The following is a 6,780-nucleotide window of genomic DNA, read 5'->3' as shown; positions in this document are numbered from 1 at the left end:
ACAATAATAACTAATTCAAATTATTATTTTTATTATTAAGACTAATAAAGCAATAGATGACCATGCAAGACTATAATTTAAATAACAGCGCGATTATTTCCTTCCCTGCAAGCAGAAAGTGGAAAAAGGGACGGCATTTTTTTCCTTTAGCCATATGATCCTTTGGGATCCGGAAGTGGCCTTACGGTATTTGCGCCTCTTCCCCTTTGCGTTCTCCTTCCTTTCCTTTCGTTAGGGGCGGAGTACTTCTTGGGTCCGCTCTGCCCCCTCGCTCTATGGTGGCTGCTTTGCCCTTCTCCTCCCGGAGGGGCGGGGCAGGGCAGGCGTCCCTCTGCTGTCCGGAGACTCAGCGAGGTAAGTTGGCGTCTCGGTGGCTGCAGGAATGAGAGGTAGGAAGAGAAAAAGCATAGGGAAGATTGGGGAGGGGGCTGGAGAACTTTGCAGGGTTTCTTGGAGCTGGATTTCCTGGAGAAGGGAAACTTGCAAGCTCAAGGAAGAGGGCTTCCGAACATGTGCAGAGTGCATTTGCTCTGCAATAGGATCTGGGTGTTGGAATGGGCATTGAAAGCATTGGGAAGGAATAAAGCAATTCGTTCCCCAAAGAGATCCTGCGAATAAATTTGTAGTCTGCCTTCAATAATGAGATTGGCCTATTACACTAGCTAGTGTTTCCCAACCTTGGCAACTTGAAGATATTTGGACTGGGAGTTGAAGTCCAAATATCTTCAAGTTGGCAAGGTTGGGAAACACTGCACTAGCTAAGGGAGGAGGGGGAAATCATCAGCAAAGGTAATATGTCTGTTTGATGGAGTTTGATGTGTCAATGCCAAAAATATGCTTAGTTTTGCTCTATCACATAAAGTTTCTGATATAGAAGCATTTTTGTTATTACGTTATTTCTACATTTTCAATGTATGTGATTAATAATAATAATAATAATAATAATAATAATAATAATAATATAATTTATTAGATTTGTATGCCGCCCCTCTCTGAGGACTCGGAGTGGCTCACAACAAACAATTCAAAATATATAAATCCAATATTAAAACAATATTTTAAACCCTTATTAAGAACAATCATGCAATCCAAACAAATCATACATAAACGGAACAGCCGAGGGGTATGTCAATTTCCCCATGCCTGGCGACATAGGGGGTTTTCAGAAGTTTACAAAAGGCAAGGAGAGTGGGGGACGTTCTAATTTCCGGGGGGAGTTGATTCCAGAGGGCCGGGGCCGCCACAGAGAAGGCTCTTCCCCTGGGTCCCGCCAGACGACATTGTTTTGTCGACGGAACCCGGAGAAGGCCAACTCTGTGGGACCTAATCAGTCGCTGGGATTTGTGCGGCAATTACTCCTTTCTTAAGGTCGCCAGTATATTTCCTATACCTTATAATAATGATGCTGCTCCTTGGAAGCTATACCTGCTACAGAAAAACTACATACATTTTTGAAATCAGAATAAAGAATGATTCAGCAAAGTACAAGATTAACTGCGATGATTACAAAAAATATTTTTTCTAGACCTGTGTTATGGTTCTTCATTGGTTGAGGGTCGGGATCTTATTTTGAGTGTGAGCGCAACCAAAGCTGTCCAAGAGTTTTGGTATATTGGCGTGCATGAATGCCTCGTTAAAAATTTCCAATTTTTTTTTTCCTTGAATGGTTCTTGAAATTTCTTACGCAATTCTACTGGAATTCATGGGAGGGGGGTTGTTTTTGGTTTTTGCTTTGTTTGTTTCTTCCTTGCCTCTATTAATTCTGATCTAGCGATGGCTCCCTTGAATCTCTCTCTCTTTGGGTCTCTTCCAATTATACTAAGTTCATCCTGTCCAAAGTACTGTTTAATATCTTCTTCTAATATATATATTTTTGAGCAGGGATCTCCAATGTTGGCAATTTTATTTTATTTAAAAAAATTTTTTTTTATTCATTTATAAACTTTTTAAAAATACAAAAAAGAAAACAAACAAAAACGTAAGACATTATACAATACAAACCAAAAATAAAAGCGAAACATATGTACATGCATGTATACCTTTACAGTTATTTTATGGTACATATATGGATTAATATTTTATGCTTATTTACTATTTTTTACCCATTTCTACTGTCATTATAAACTGTATTGCTAAGGATCTTAATTATTACACCATTATAACACAACACTGGATGGGGAATTCTGGGAGTTGAAGTCCGCCAGGCTTAAAGTTGTCTAGGTTGCCCTGTTTCTTGAGCATCTAGATTCTGAAAGAAATTTTGTGCTATATGTTTTATTTCCCCTCTTCTATAATGTAGGGAAGTGTTTTTAATAGGAATGTGAACACAAGAACAAGGGGACACAATCTGAAGTTAGTTGGGGGAAAGATCAAAAGCAAAAAAGTGTTCTATAATGGAGGGAAGTGCTTTTAATAGGAAAGTGAACACAAGAACAAGGGGACACAATCTGAAGTTAGTTGGGGGAAAGATCAAAAGCAACGTGAGAAAATATTATTTCACTGAAAGAGTAGTAGATCCTTGAAACAAACTTCCAGCAGACATGGTTGGTAAATCCACAGTAACTGAATTTAAACATCCCTGGGATGAACATATATCCATCCTAAGATAAAACAGAGGAAATAGTATAAGGGCAGACTAGATGGACCATGAGGTCTTTTTCTGCCGTCAGTCTTCTATGTTTCTATGTTTCTATGTATCTCTCCCTGTTCATCTTGCAATTGATATATCTATTTTTTCCCCTCTCTTTCTTTCTTTAATTTATAAAAAAATAGCTTGCCAGCCACCTTTCCAGTTTATTTATGCTTGTTGTTTTTTTTAAAAAAAGCTTGTTTTACCCGCTTAATTTTCCAGGCTGATCTGGCTGCAATATCTCTCACCCCATTGATCGCCAGGGTTGATTCGGATGATCTGGCTGGCTACGCGAATGTCCCCTTCTTTCCTCACCGTTCCATGTGCACCTATTTTGTGCTATTTATCAGTCTGTTTTTCTTCTTTTCTTTACACTCCCCTCCCTCTTATCTCCATCTACCTTCTTATATTTCTCTCCCCCTTCCTACTTCCCTCCACTCTTTCTCTTCTCCCCTCCTTTTCTATTTCCTCTTTCACCCTCTAAACCTTCCCCAGAGTGATTCTAATCCTAATACATCTAACATTTAACAGACTGATAAATATATTCCCATATGTCTTCAAATTACCGATGTCACTTCTAAACTCCTGGTTTATATCATTTCTATACTTACTACTCTTTATTTTAGGTGTATACTTTTAATCTAATGCTACCTCCTCAAAAATCTAGTTTTGTCATCTGGGTTCCCTCCATTTATTCTTCATTTTCTTTTAATCATTCTAGTTTAATTTCTGTATACAGTGGGACCTCTACTTAAGAACTTCATTCGTTCCGTGACCAGGTTCTTAAGTAGAAAAGTTTGTAAGTAGAAGCCATTCTTCCCATAGGAATCAATGTAAAAACAAATAATGCATGCAAACCCATTAGGAAAGAAATAAAAGCTTGGAAATTGGGTGGGAAGAGGAGGAGGAGGACAGTCGCTGCAGAAGGAAGAAGGTGAGATGGGAGGAATCAACAAAATCGAAAACTTTAAGGCTTAAAGAAAAAAAGAGGGACTCTGAGGCGGTGAGGAGGAGCACGTGCCTCCCATACACCCGGCGCGAGGCTGCCTCCTATACACTGCGCTAGAGAGAGAAACCCAGGCAGGTAAGAGAGGGGAACCTCTCGCTCCTTTGACCGAAAGGCAGCAGCTACTGCTGCTACCTGCTTCCTCTTCCTTCCCATGCTGAAGGGTTCCCCTCTCCTCTCGCTCGCTTTGTAGCCAGCGCCTTTCCTTCACTATGGTGACTCCTCGGTTTGGCTGAAGCCGAGTTGATGCGGCCAGGGCGAAGCGCCCCCTATTGCCTCGCACGGGGTGTATGGGAGGCAGCGGGAGGGAGTCACCACAGCAAAGTGGTTTATTCCCTCTGCAGGCGCCCAGAGAAAGGAAAATGCTTCGTTTGCTCTGGACTGCCAAAGCCTCCTTAAACGTCACCGAAAGGCTCCTCTGGCAGCTCAGAAAAGCCCAAGATGGCCAGGATTAAAGGGGGAATGGCAGGAAACTGGCCGGGCCTTTGTGCCGCTCTCAAATTTCCTGGGAAATTTTTCCGGGCTCGGGTTCTTAAGTGGAAAATGGTTCTTAAGAAGAGGCAAAAAAATCGTGAACACCCGGTTCTTATCTAGAAAAGTTCTTAAGCAGAGGCACTGTTAGGTAGGGGTACCACTGAATATTCATTTGGATTGGATTGGATTGGATTTGTATGCCGCCCCTCTCCATAGACTCAGGGCGGCTAACAACAGTAGTAAACAGCATATGACAATCCAATATTAAAACAGTTAAAAAACCCTTATTGTAAAACCAAACATACATACAGACATACCATGCATAAAATTGTAAAGGCCTAGGGGGAAAGAGTATCTCAATTCCCCCATGCTTGGCGGCAGAGGTGTGTTTTAAGCAGCTTACAAAAGGCAATCATAAAATTTCACCCATACATTATAATATTCTGTGTCTTCCTTATCTTTAATTTTCATTGTCAGTCTATTCCAGATGATTTTTGGCCTTGGGGAAGGCTGTTTTCGCCCTCCCCAGCCCTCCCCATTGGGCCGGTTTTTGCACTCCGGAGGCTTCAAGGAAGCCCAAGGGTGGTGAATTCAAAATGGCCCAGTGAGGAGGCACATGCGTGGGTATATGTGCATGCACAGTATGTGCGCGTGGTGTGTGTGCTGACACATGCGTGCAGTAGTGCAAGCTCGCACTCCCATTTTTGGCATGCAAGAAGAAAAAAGATTGCCCTCACTAGTATAGGGTCTCCTGATTGAGCAGAGGGTTGGACTAGAACAGTGTTTCCCAACCTTGGCAACTTGAAGATATTTGGACTTCAACTCCCAGAATTCCCCAGCCAGCGAATGCTGGCTGGGGAATTCTGGGAGTTGAAGTCCAGATATCCAGATATCCAGATATCTTCAAGTTGCCAAGGTCAAGTCCAGATATCTTCAAGTTGCCAAGGTTGGGAAACACTGGACTAGAAGACCTCCAAGGTGCCTTCCAGCTTCTAATCTCATTCTCATTCTTCAGATTCTGAAAAAAATACCTGTTTGCTAGGAGTTGAGGCTGTTGGGTCACTTTTCCTGTTTATTTACATTCCTTCAAGCAAGGGATAGAACTGACAAAAAGAGTGTTTTGAGGAACCATTTACGTCCAGGATCAGAGGGGTCTGTAGACCTTTACACAGCCCTATTTTTGACTTGTGCACTATACGGGTCCTCAATGGAAGGCAGTTTCAAGTTTCAAGTTTTATTGGATTTATATGCCGCCCCTCTCCGAAAACTCGGGGCGGCTAACAACAATCATGGACAATATACAATAAAATCCAATACTAAAAGCAAATTAAAACCCCTTAATATATAAAAACCAAACATACATACAAACATACCATGTATACAGTTGTAACGGCCTAGGGGGAGAAAAAAAATCTTAATTCCCCCATGCCTGGCGGCAGAGGTGGGTTTTAAGGAGCTTACGAAAGGCAAGGAGGGTGGAGGCTATTCTAATCTCTGGGGGGAGTTGGTTCCAGAGGGCCGGGGCCACCACAGAGAAGGCTCTTCTCCTGGGTCCCGCCAAGTGGCATTGTTTAGTTGACGGGACCCGGAGAAGACCCACTCTGTGGGACCTAACTGGCCGCTGGGATTTGTGCGGCAGAAGGCGGTCCCTGAGGTAATCTGGTCCGGTGCCATGAAGGGCTTTATAGGTCATAACCAACACTTTGAATTGTGACCGGAAAGTGATTGGCAACCAATGCAGACTGCGGAGTGTTGGTGTAACATGGGCATATTTAGGGAAGCCCATGATTGCTCTCGCAGCTGCATTCTGCACGATCTGAAGTTTCCGAACACTTTTCAAATGTAGCCCCATGTAGAGAGCGTTACAGTAGTCGAGCCTCGAGGTGATGAGGGCATGAGTGACTGTGAGCAGTGACTCCCGGTCCAGATAGGGCCGCAACTGATGCACCAGGCGAACCTGGGCAAACGCCCCCCTCGCCACAGCTGAAAGATGTTTCTCTAATGTGAGCTGTGGATCGAGGAGGACGCCCAAGTTGCGAACCCTCTCTGAGGGGGTCAATGATTCTCCCCCCAGGGTGATGGACGGACAGATGGAATTGTCCTTGGGAGGCAAGGCCCACAGCCACTCCGTCTTGTCTGGGTTGAGTTTGAGTTTGTTGACACCCATCCAGGCCCCAACAGCCTCCAGGCACCGGCACATCACTTCCACTGCTTCGCTGGCAGGTAGGCAGCAATTGTTTTTTCTGCAGTTCTGATTATCTGTTGAAGTCTGTATTTGTCTTGTTTGGTTGCAGAGCCAAACCAGACGCAGCCAAACCAAACCAGTCAAATAGGCAACTCAGACCAACATTCTCTTCCTTTGCTAGCTTGCAACCTCATTCCCTTGAAATGACTTGGACTACAACTTCCACAGGCCTCCATCTAGCACATCTAATGGCTGTGGTTCATGGGTATCCTTGCTTCAAAGAATAAAGCAAGCAGGCTTCTGAGTTCGTCAGTTTTAGGCAATTTTACTGGGAGAAAATTGGAGTTTGGCGTCTACGGTGTTGGGGCCCAGTTGTGTTTTATTTATTTATTTTTATTTATTTATTTTGTCCAATACACATTGAAGAGAATAAACATGTAGTAATATAGAGATAGAAAAGGATAGAAGAAAAGATATAAAAATAGT

The 6,780-nt window shown here is 43.0% G+C and overlaps 1 protein-coding gene across 2 annotated transcripts in view; it reads left to right on the top strand.

The window, feature by feature from the left end:
- Positions 1–222: 222 nt before the first annotated feature.
- TMLHE (trimethyllysine hydroxylase, epsilon) overlaps positions 223–6,780 on the top strand; it is a 60,593-nt gene continuing 54,035 nt past the window's right edge. The window contains exon 1 of one of the 2 annotated variants that reach the window (XM_070759723.1): positions 223–354. The gene's annotated coding sequence lies outside the window, so the exon portion shown is untranslated. The remainder of the gene's footprint in view (positions 355–6,780) is intronic. The other variant, XM_070759721.1, reaches the window with a different exon arrangement.

This window comes from Erythrolamprus reginae, chromosome 8 (genome assembly GCF_031021105.1).
Source record: "Erythrolamprus reginae isolate rEryReg1 chromosome 8, rEryReg1.hap1, whole genome shotgun sequence".
Lineage (NCBI taxonomy): Eukaryota > Metazoa > Chordata > Lepidosauria > Squamata > Dipsadidae > Erythrolamprus > Erythrolamprus reginae.
This window is presented reverse-complemented; position numbering and strand designations above follow the sequence as displayed.